Consider the following 12,490-nt stretch of genomic DNA (forward strand, 5'->3'; position numbering starts at 1 on the left):
TAATAGTGATAGTTACATCAGGATATGATTAAATAGTGATAGTTACATCAGGATGTGATTAAATACAAAGTACTACAGGTTAAAAACTTGGCAGATTACAGTATTCTGAAGTACAGGATTAAATGCAGTAAAATAGGGGGCAGATAAGAGCAAAATAAAGCACATTTAAATGAAGGGTGATAGTGTCCCAGGATACAAACAGAGGAGTTCTACAGGTGCTGTTTGAAAAGGTGAGTGTTAAGGAGGCGCCGGAAGATGGTCAGGGACTGGGCAGTCCTGACATCTGTAGGAAGGTCATTCCACCACTGCGGAGCAAGGGTGGAGAAGGAGCGGGCTCTGGAGGCAGGGGAGCGTAGCGGAGGTAGAGCCAGTCTTCTAGTGCAGGCGGAGCGGAGAGGTCGAGTGGGGGTGTAGGGAGAGATGAGGGTCTGGAGGTAGCTGGGTGCAGTCTGGTCAAGGCATCTATAGGCTAGTACAAGAGTCTTGAACTGGATGCGAGCGGTGATTGGGAGCCAGTGGAGCGAGCGGAGTAGTGGAGTAGCGTGGGAGAAACGAGGCAGAGAGAACACCAGGCGGGCAGCAGAGTTCTGGATGAGCTGGAGCGGACGGGTGGCGGACGCAGGGAGGCCAGCCAGGAGGGAGTTGCAGTAGTCTAGGCGGGAGAGTACCAGGGCCTGGACCAGGAGCTGGGTAGCATAGTTGGTGAGGAAGGGTCGGATTCTTCGGATGTTGCTCAGGAAGAATCGCAAGTGCGTGCCAGAGTGGAGATGTGCTGGGAATAAGAGAGGCAGGGGTCCAGGGTGACTCCAAGGTTCTTAGCGGAGGAAGAGGGAGAGAGTGTGGTAGATTCCAGAGGAACAGAGATAGAGAGATCAGAGGAGGGGGAGGAGGAGGGAAAGAAAAGGAGGTCAGATTTAGAGAGGTTGAGTTTGAGGTGATGCGAGTGCATCCAGGAGGAAGTAGCAGACAGACAGGTAGAGATACGGGAGGAGATGGTGGAGTCAGAGGTGGGGAAGGAGAGGAAAATCTGAGCATCATCAGCATAGAAATGGTTTGAGAAACCATAGGATGTGATGAAGGGGCCCAGGGAGCGGGTGTAGAGAGAGAACAGGAGAGGACCCAAGACTGACCCTTGGGGGACTCCAGTTAAGAGAGGGTGAGGTGTGGAGGTTGCTCCACGCCAGGTTACCTGGTAAGTGCGGTTGGAGAAGTAGGAGGAGAACCAGGCCAGAGCCGTGCCAGAGATCCCCAGGTCAGCAAGAGATGATAGTAGAATAGAGTGATCAACAGTGTCAAAGGCAGCAGAGAGGTCGAGGAGAATTAGGAAAGAGGAGAGAGAGGCAGCTCGGGCACATTTAAGTGAGTTGGTGACAGACAGGAGGGCGGTTTCAGTGGAGTGAGCAGAGCGGAAGCCAGATTGGAGAGGGTCAAGCAGAGAGTGGTTGGACAGGAAAGCAGAGAGCTGGCGGTGTACAGTCCGCTCGAGGGTTTTGGAGAGGAAGGGTAGGAGGGAGACAGGATGGTAGCTCTGGAGGGAGGTGGGGTCAAGGGTAGGTTTTTTGAGGATTGCCAGTAGCAACCTGGCTACTGGCAACATTGCTGCCCGTGAACCCCTTGACGTCCCTATTCTTGGCCCAGGACTTTGAGCGAGACTTTTGGGATTTTAAGGGGGGGAAGAGGCCATTGAGGCCATGTGTGCTGCACACAAGGTGGGGGTATATGTGGCAATGTGCCCCACCCCTGTGTGTATTTGTGTGTTATTTGTTTCATGTAGTGTGTTAATGTTGGTGTATAGATGTTGCTGCACAAGATATAAATGGGTGTGTGTAGCACAAGTTATTTAAAATGTATAACTGCATTTAGGCATGGGGATTGCATTTCACTTCACGTGCATTCAAAGTACTTAATAGTATGTGAGCACGGGGTTGCACAGAATTGGTTCACGTGCTAGGATTCAAGTGAATAATTAATTAGTAATTGACTCACCGTGTTTGTTTGTCTGTTCGTCCACTGTTTGTTTAGTGTTAATCCGTTTTGTTTGTCTATTTATTTTGGCCTCAAGTGTCGTTTTCTTTTTAAACCTTTTATTTTTCAATAAACCTACTGAGCACAGCATTGCGTTTCAGTTTCAACTACAGTACTTTCTGTCTGTGTGTTTCTTTCTGGCCTGACGTCAACCCTACAGCTAGCCTGTCACACTGCTCCATGAAATCTGGGAAGGCCGGGAACTTTTGAGGGCGAGGAGCCATCGCCTGTGTCCAAAAAACGGACCGGCTTAGTTCTGCAGCTGGCATCCAGGGGACCTGCAGGAAGGCTGCAGCGCGTCCCATAAGTGCCGAAACCGAGCTAGACAATGGGGGAGCACTGGCTTCCGAGGCTACCTCCCCAGAGGCCGCTATAGAAAGCGTGTCCTCTTGCGCCAGTTAGGACGCCTCTTCTCATCCACCCTGAACTCCACCTAGGAGTGGCGGTACGGCAATTGGGGCTGCAACGGAGCCTGGACTGCAGCCGGGGCCGCAGGTGCCTGTTTGGCCAAGAGCTCCAGGACCTAGGCCATCTGGGCTTTGATGTCCATAATGTCGCTCGCCTGCCTGGAACGCTTCACCCTTCTCACCTGCGGAGATGGGGAGCGACTACAGGAGGATTGCGCATCGGGGATGTCCAGCAGGGGATCTAGGACAAGTCATGGAGGAGGGGCTCTGGGGCTCCAAGAGCTGCCGATGGTCCGGCCATAGAGGACACGGAGCTCGCCTTCGTGGCCCTCTCCAACCTAGCTTCCTTCACCCAGGGCTGAAAAGCCTCACAGATGCTGCAGGCCATGTCCCTCTCGAGGGCCAAGGTGTTGGATGCCCAAGCACTGCGCACAGAGGGTATGTTTATCCTCCTGCGGGATATCTGCATTGCAGGCCGTGCAGGGGTGGAACCCCGACTTGCCTGACATGGGCCTGGTGTTCTGCATGGGCTGTGCACAGAACACAGCTTGCACTGCGCTCAAACACTGATTAAAAGTGCGAAGCCGTACTCTCACCACTAGCACTGTAGCAGAGGGTACCGTGCACCTTGTGCACCGTGCGCACCGAGTACCGTGGGCACATCGTGCACCACGTACCGTGCAGCACCGTATGCCTGTGCACTAGTGTAGCAGTGGCACCAAGCACCGTGCGTACTGAGCTCTGTGCGCATCGAGTACAGTGGCACTACGTGCACTGAGTACCATGCAGCACCGTGTGCTCTTGCACTAGTTCTGCGGTAGTGGCCAAGCACCGTGTGCACCGCGTCCACCATGCATACCGAGCACTGCAGTGTTTGCGCCAATGGCCTCCTGAAATAAAAAATGTCCCACTGAATTTCTCTTAATGCGTCCGTGTGTCCCCCTCCTCAGACGCAATACCAATAATCAGTATTATAAATCACACACTTAAGGATTAGACACACAAATATCTTTACCGTGAAAATAACTTTTATTTTCATTAAATATAACATTCACAACCCCACGATACCCCCCCCCCCCCCCCCCCCCCCCCACCCCGTCTAAAAATGGTTTGGTCCAGGATCGTCTGTAACTGACCATAACGTGACAAAACTATTTATTAAAAACAAATGTACATCCTGTAAAGCTTGCACCACTAGCATTTAAGTGTCCTGAAGCGTCGTTAGTAACTGAAACAGTTGCTCCGATTTGGTGTAGGAAAGGTACTACTAGCATCGCTGTCACAGCAGGGGGGACTCGTTCCTGAAGACTTGCGTGAAGAAATGTATTTATTTCCCTTTTTTGCATTGCATCCGTTGTGCCTGCCTTCAACTCCAGCATCACTTTACATGGAATTTGAAAAACCCTTGGCAGTTCTGGGTGAAGTTTGGAAACGTACAGCTTAAAGCTTTTTATAGGACAATTTTCGAAATCTGGCTGTGAGTACATTTGTATATCAGGTATTGGGATTGTCTTAAGACCACCTCAGTGATTTTTAGTCTGTAATGCTGATGTTTGAGTGACATATTCACAGCCAGTGCCATCGGCAAGTACAACAAAGATTAGCAGTGTTTTCGTTTCCTCGTCTACAAAAGAAAAACTGTACTCGAACCATACTTTAAGAGCAAGTTAGTAGATGTTTTTTCACTCAGTTCTAGACGTAGAGTTTCTTCAGATCTGTTCTTGAAATCAGCTTTTTATGATTGATATAATTTAAGCCACAACAAGCTGCATGTTTAGCTTGTAGATTTAGGTGTTTGTTTGCCTGACAGAATTCAGAATCTCTTTAGCGATATCAGTATTTTTATTCCAGGGGTGTTGCTGAAGGTAACGGTTAATCCAGTGAGCCCCCCCCCCCCCCAAAAAAGTGCCGGTGTAGCATGAGAAACTGCACCCCATGAGATAGTGTAGGCCTTCAGTGCCGTTGACTTTACCACGCATGCGCACGTTATGTGATGTACAGGGGATTCACTTTTGCTATACCTATGAGAAACTGCATCCCGTGCAATTGTGCACCCCTACTTTATTATATTAATATTCACACTTAGCTGTTTATGTTTATTAAAATATGTTGTTTTATTAATAAATAGGTTGTTCTGCTTCCTGCTTTTTCAGTGTTAGTAATGCAAACAATTCAAGTGATTTCCACGGCACGCCACTAAAGTTTTTATTTGAATGTATATTTGTACGTTTTTCTTGTTTTGTGGGGTGGGGGGGTGTTGTTGTTGTTATTTTTAAAGATGCTATTTAACGGTTCAGTAATCATTCTCTGTGTTTGATTACTTTTTTACAACTGACCTTGTAACGCAAACTGCATGTTTGACAAAACAAATTCAAACTTTAAAAAAAAGAAGACAGTTCTAAAAGCAAACTATATACGTAAAATAGTAATACTAAAGCATCAGGTTGACTAGTGTTGCCAGTGATTACATTTAAAAAAGAAAATAAAAAAAGCATCTTTGCCTCTATTTCCTGTATTTTTACTCCACAGAGAGACACAGAGAATGGAGACAGGAGAGACGATGAAAAAAACCTTGGGTTAATTGCAGCGTGGCAGATTTTTGTCCACTTGATAGGTGAATTGCAACGTTCTATTTAAACCGGTTTAATTGAGTTTTAAATCTGGAAATGAGTCTTCAAAAAGACTGGACAAAAAGGGTTTTTCAATTTAAACGTGCCAGCAGTGGTTTAATTTAACTCACGTTGCAGTCTATTGTAGTCCATCCAGCAGTCGGTTTAACTGCATTTTTTCCAACCTTGGAGTAACACTAGATGAATATATTGCAATGTCAGAATGGAGCAATCTAGGTAAAGTACCTTGCTCAAGGGTAAGCAGCAGTGTCCCTATCACAAAGACGGCCGGAGTGAGTGGCATCAGACCAGAGCCAGGAAATAAACAACAGAGACTTGGGGTTTTGGTGAAGCTGAGCGCGTGATCGCGATCAGCATTTAATAATTAACAGACAGAACAGAAAATAAAAGGTTTGAACACAAAACAGGACACAGCACTTACGCCAAAATAAACAGATAAACAAAACGAACAGACACTGACACACAGGGACGAACACTAAACAAACACGTACCACGTAGCAATTCGCTTACTTTTTACTTTAATTATCTCCTCACTCTCTCCCGTTCCTTCGCCCTGAACACACAACCCCGAGTGAAAGAAATGTGCATCTATATATACTGTTGTGCTGGGATTCAATTACTAATTAATTATTCACTTGAATCCCAGCACGTGAATTAATTCTGTGCAACCCCGTGCTCACGTACTATACTTTAAACGCACGTGCAGTGATGTGCAATCCCGTGCCTAAATACAAATATACAATTTAAATCACACGTGAAACACAGACCCGTTTATATCCCGTGTACCAATCTCTATACACCAACATTAACACACGCAACATACACCATATAACACACACATGCACACAGGGGCGGGGCACATTGCCACAGTCATCCCATCAGGGATTGAACCCACACCCTCCGGTCAAGACTCCAGAGCCCTAAGCACTACTCCGCAGATTTTTAATTTTGTGAATACGGTTATATCTATTTTTATATCTATATCTATTTTCTGTTGAATTTGATATTTTAATATTTGTTTGCTGGAACGTGTGTCAATTGTTCATTTATTTACAGCATTTTTCAGTCAAATAAAATGTGTTTTAATAGCTATGAGATACTGCACCCCCTCAGAAAAGGTGCTTTAATAGCTATGAGATACTGCACCCCCTCAGAAAAGGTGTTTTCATAGCTATGAAATACTGCACCCCCTCAGAAAAGGTGCTTCAATAGCTATGAGATACTGCACCTTTTCTGAGGGGGTGCAGTATCTCATAGCTATTAAAGTACCTTTTCTGAGGGGGTGCAGTAATAGCTATGAAATACTTCACCCCCTCAGAAAAGGTGTTTTAATAGCTATGAGATACTGCACCTCCTTAGAAAGGGTGTTTTAAGCTCAATTTATTGCTGAATGTGATTTTACAATTAATATTAGACACAACGCTATGTATGCAAGCACTCTTGCCTTCTCAGTATTTGGATAATGACATCACTGTTAAAATTCAATTTTAATAGATTAGGACTTAAAACTAAGCATAGTGTCTCTATTCTGGCATTGTTGCATTTCATATTTTGTTTTATATTGAATTTGAATGTTGCAAAGAAAAAGCTGCTTGTTTGCTCTGTACAAAACCACACAGGTCCTGCAAATATAGAACCTCAGGTACTCAATTATACAGTAGTATCTTATTCATAAAACCTGCATCATAACAGCAGACAATGCAAATGTGTAACCATAACGGTAAACAAAACACTGCACTACATTAGACTGCTAATGATGATTGAAAAATGCATGTTTCCCCTTGTTCTACATTTATCACAAAACAAGTTTGAGTGTAGTTTGCTTCATTGTTTGTATTTATTTCATATTTGTTATCATGACTATTAAAACACCTTTTCTGAGGGGGTGCAGTATCTCATAGCTGTTAAAACACCTTTTCTGAGGGGGTGCAGTATCTCATGCCTCGGGTGCCATAGCTGGCTATGGCCTTGAACACTCACTTTAAATATTACATTGACTCACAATGTGCTTGTCCCTAAAATTGAACTCGACTACACCTTATGAAGTATATTAAGTACTACATGTACAAATAAGATTCACATTTTTATTTGTTATGCATGCTGAAATAATTGATCAGTTTCACACAAATATAACCGTTAAACATCAACAGCGGAAAGGTGTGTCCTCGCCGTACTCATGTGCCATATTCTGTTTTCCTTTTGTTATGTCAGATCGGGACACGCATAGCATCAAAACAAAGGGGATGATTTACTATTTAATAAGTTAATAGTACATAACACGTTATTGTGATATTTTGATTGTAAACACGTGAAGTTTCATTTCCACCTTTCCGTTGATAAAGGAAGGGGAAGCACTATATCATGTATATCATACTCTGTTGTTCAATGACACATTTGGTCACGTGACTATACAGGCCCGCACTATCTCATGGGGTGCAGTTTCTCGTGCTACACCGGAACACACTATCATTTCAACAACAGTTAAAAATTAATGTATTAATGAGCATTCAGATGTTTACAAAAACGGCAATAGACGTATATATATTGCACTGTAAAGGTTTATTTAAAAATGAGTTTTTTTCTGATAGCCCCAAACCTGTTTATAACTGGAAAGCACATCTGACAGTGGTACTGGTGTTATATACAAGTACATTAAATGTAAAACTGATTTAAGGAAGGAAAAACTATAAACTGAATAAAGTACTGAAAACAAGAGTCAACACTATTCTCAAAACAGCAGGCTGTATTCCATAGTGCTGTTGGTCCTACAGTTTTACACTTAAATTTGTGTGGCTGTTTCCCCCAAAACAAAGAAACACAGTTCTTTTTTTAAATTAAATCAGCGATAATACAGTATCACATCTTTCTTAACAGCTTGTCTGTAGAAGTTTAAATTCCAAATTAAATTATTTAGGGTTCCACCTGTAATTTGTAACTTACGTTTCATATGAATAAATTCACATTCACTGTTTAACCCTCTATTGCATATTGTAACATAAAGGTAACAAACCACTCTTTGCTGCTTAATACACATAAAAATGCTTCAGTTCTGTAGTTGCATGCTGTTTCTTTTAGGTAATAGTCTAAATAAACCAATGGTAGCTTTCCATTTGGTCATATGACTTTGTTATTTCTTATTTTACTTCCACAATGTGGTATTACGAGGAAGGTTGAAGGTCATCTTTTTGAGTGTTGTATTTGGTGCTACTACATTGTTTTTTCTGCTTTTTTCATCAAAAGAAAAATTGGATTCATAATTATTGGTAAGTAAAGGATTACTGTTATACCTAGAACCTATTATATTAGTTTTACTATGAGAAATTTATGAAAATTGGTATGTATCCAGAAAGTAACATTGTGCAATCTTGATATGGGGAGATACTAGATTTACTGTTGACATATGGGAATATTTTGTATTGTTCTGGTTTATAACAAATTCATGGGTGGGGTGCACCTTCTGGATTCTCTCATTTCATTGTACAGGACGAAGATTAGATCCAGGAAATTGTATCATCAGGTAATCTTCCATATGCTAGACCTGACTGTTGTAGAGGCATGGCTCCTGAGACAGTCAGGACTCCCCAAGAAGGAGCAGATTAGTCTTCTTCAGTTCAAATGTGAAGTTGCAGCTTGTCTTTGTGCAGAGAAGAAGATCCAGGAGCGCAAGGGAAGGCCAAGCTCAGATGTTGAGGAGAAGCATGCTGAAAACAAGCGAAGAGGGCCTGCAGCCCCATTGCCCTGTACATCAGTTCGACAGGTCAACACTAGACACTGGCCTGTTTTTACTGAAGCAAGAAGCAGATGCAAAAATCCAGGCTGCAAAGGGCTTATAAAGGTACAGTGTCAAAAGTGCAGTGCAAATGGCGCAAAAGTGTACCTTTGTTTCTCTGCAGAAAAGAACTGTTTTATGGATTTTCACATGCAGTAGTTCTGTAGCAAACGTGTCCAGAATAATTGTTAATTGTTCACCATTCATTCTGCTAATACTGTTCATTTTGTTAACAGAAAAATGTTATTTTGTTAGATAACATGCAATAAAAAAATGTTTTCAATGAATTTAATTATTTTTGTTGGTTCTTCAATTCAACAATGTTACTTCAAGGTAACGTTGCAATAGAGGGTTTTAACTGTCTTTTCTCTTCACACAATAAAAAACTGATATTGTTAAAAATTGAAGATTACATAACATGGCTAGGCAAACATCTGAATGCAGCGACCAACAATTACTAGGCACGAAACCCCAGAACCACAAGCAGATAAGAACTTGAACTTGAAGCATATGTGGAAGCAAAGTCACATTCAGCACATACTAGGATATAAACAAAAATGATATCCCTCTTCCCACAGTATATGAGTAGAAGTTAAATACATTAATATCCTTTTTTTTAAACATTTGCTTTTGTAATTTCTATGTATTGTATATATAAATCAGTGGTCACAAAACCAAAATAATGTTACTTTAATAGTGTTTCAAACATATATTAACTAAATAAAAGGTCTTCGTTAATTTATATAACAAAATACACATACCGTACAGTGCTAAAGTGTACATCCTGTAACAGTTACATCCCTTCTGTTTTTATGTATGTATTGTTAATAAATACAGTATTGTAGTACACTTGTGGAAATTTAACTTACCTGTCAAAGTTGTTTTTAGGCTTCTTGCTAATGACAGAAAAGTAGGACAGTACCTTAGTGGTAAATAAAAGTTTGGAGTTGAACAGATAGATTGAACAAATAAACATGAACAGATTGACTGTTATTTTCTTTTCCAATGAGCACGCAGAGAGGCTGACATATTGACCCCCTCACTGAAGAAAATGTCCCACTAAACTTTTGGGAGGGGGCCACATTGACCCTCAATCTATAAGTCTTGAAGCAAACTGGCACTGTGTGCACCGCGTACCGTGCAGCACCGTTCATTCGTGCACTAGTGCTGTAGCAGTGGGTACCAAGCACCGTTTGCACCGTGCGTACCGAGCACCGCGTGCACCAAGTACCAAGAGCACTATGTGCACCGTGTACTGTGCAGAGCTGTGACTGTGCACTGACGCTGGGCACCGTGTGTTGTATGCACGGAGAACTTGTGCACCGAGATCACTAAGAACCAAGGGCTATGAGTGTGCCGCGGTACCGAAGCACCGTGGGGGCTGCTACGCAATTGTGCCTCCAGTAACCGCGTGGTCACACACACCTGGTCAGTGTGTAGCGTGCACCAGGGGGACACAAGGGCCGAAGCCGCGGTGGACGAGTTGAAGCTGACAGCAAAACCACGGTAGTAAGATAGTATAGGGGAGAGCACACTTTATTTACGAGGTCCGACTCACCGAGGTGGGCGGGCTTAAGCTGCCAGCAAGGTCTACTCGACAGTGCGGATGTGGCAAGGCCTAGCCCCATGAAGGAGAGCACGGCTGGAAGAGTCACTCAACAGCGGGGATACGGCAAGGTCTAGCCCCGTGGAGGAACTGTGTACTCTCAGAAAGAAATAGACAACCACTCGCGGGTGAATGAACAGGCAGCCGCACAAACACGACTGACAGATAACAGATACCATGCAAGCGAGGAGGCTGCTGAAAGACAGAAAGGCAAAAGGCTCTGTCTTTTCAAAGTTGTTGATTCCGGGAAAGCGGCGAGCCAGCTTTCAGCACGAATGTAAGGGAAATACAATCGACTCTATTCGACTCGAGGAGCTCTTTCCTATAAATACGCTCAGCTCAACACAGAGGTCTTACCGTACCGTCTTGAAAAGGAAAAAGAGAAATGGCTTCCTCAGGGTGACAGTTTTATTCCCTCGGTGGGTGTGACAGAGTGCATCATCCCAGGAAGGGGCCTATCGGCAGCTCAACGATACCTACGCAATGGGCAGGCATATCCCATACGTAACGTCATTGGTGGTCGTCTTCTAATTGAAAGGGAACTGCATTCCTGACCAATGTCACAATATTTTTATACCACCATCCTCTTTGTGCCCTCCCAATTCCAGAATAGCCCCGTTCCCAATGCAAAACATACTACATTTTGCTTACGATTGTAAGTCGCCCTGGATAAGGGCGTCTGCTAAGAAATAAATAATAATAATAATAATTAAAATACAGGTGCAGTCCACTTATAACGGACTCCAAGGGGCAATAGAAATCAGTACTTTACAAAGTACATTGTAAACACAATCCAAATGCTGTATGTAGCTGCGAACATAAGTACCTTAAATATTTACTCCAAACAAATCATTTGCAGTTTGTCAGAAATCATCAAGCTTTAATTAATGGCATCTGTAGCAATATCTGATCTGGGACACCCAAAAAACTCCCAGGGATGTGAGGAAGGCTCACCTGCAACCAATACTCCGTGGCTGAACCTCGCAACGCTCATGGGCATCAGCTCAATCCAGAGCTGTCTGTTTGGATCATACAGCGGGCACATGCAGCGCATGACTTTAGATGGCTTGTGAGTGCTGGAATGAAAGAGGGAGATTTTACTATTCCAACTACCCCCTTCCTCCCCAGTTCACAGCTAGCCAAGAATAGGAAGTACATCTCCTATGGCTTCTCGTATCATCTCTATGCTGATGATTCCCAGATCTTCCTCTCCTTTTCCCCCTCTGACCCCGACATTTACTCCTGTATCTCGACCTGCCTCTCGACCATCTCCACCTATGTGCACTTGCATCATCTCAAACTCAACCTCTCCAAATCAGACCTCCTTTTCTCCCCCCCTCTTCCTCCCCACCGCTGATCTCTCTATCTCTATTCCTCTTGAATCCACAACCCTCTCTCCCTCCTCATCCATCAAGAACCTCAGTATTACCCTCGACCCCTCCCTCTCTTACACTCAGCACATCTCTACTCTGGCACGCTTCTTCCTCAGCAACATATGCAGAATTCGGCCCTTCCTCACCGACTACACATAGCTCCTAGTTCAGGCCCTGGCACTCCTACCAACTCCCTCCTGGCAGGCTTCCCTGCTTCTGCCATCCGTCCGCTCCAGCTTATCTAAAACTCTGCTGCTCGCCTTGTCTTTTCCCTTCCTCGTTTCTCCTATGCTACATCGCTGCTCTGCTCTCTGCACTGGCTCCCTATTGCTGCTTGCATCCAATTCAAAACTCTTGTACTTACCAATCGCTGTCTTGACATTTCTGTTCCCTCCTATCTCCAGACTATCATTTCTCCCTACACCCCCTCTGCTCCTCTGAAATGTGATACTTTACAATGTGATATTTTGTAATGTCATACTTTGTACTGTGATATTTTGTAACAATTGTAAGTCACCCAGGATAAGGGTGTCTGCTAATAAATTAATACTAATAATAATAATAATAATAATAATAATAATAATAATAATAATAATAATAATAATTTGCAGTTGCTGGAGAAGTCAGCTAAGTTTGACACTCTGACACCAACCTGTGGCCTTTTACTTATACTACACCTC

The 12,490-nt window shown here is 43.5% G+C and overlaps 1 pseudogene; it reads right to left on the reverse strand.

Annotated features, from left to right (window-relative positions):
* Positions 1 to 11,673, reverse strand: part of LOC117424814 (gigaxonin-like) — a 52,830-nt pseudogene extending 41,157 nt beyond the window's left edge.
* Positions 11,674 to 12,490: the final 817 nt, after the last annotated feature.

The sequence above is a fragment of the Acipenser ruthenus genome, chromosome 19 (genome assembly GCF_902713425.1).
Source record: "Acipenser ruthenus chromosome 19, fAciRut3.2 maternal haplotype, whole genome shotgun sequence".
NCBI lineage: Eukaryota > Metazoa > Chordata > Actinopteri > Acipenseriformes > Acipenseridae > Acipenser > Acipenser ruthenus.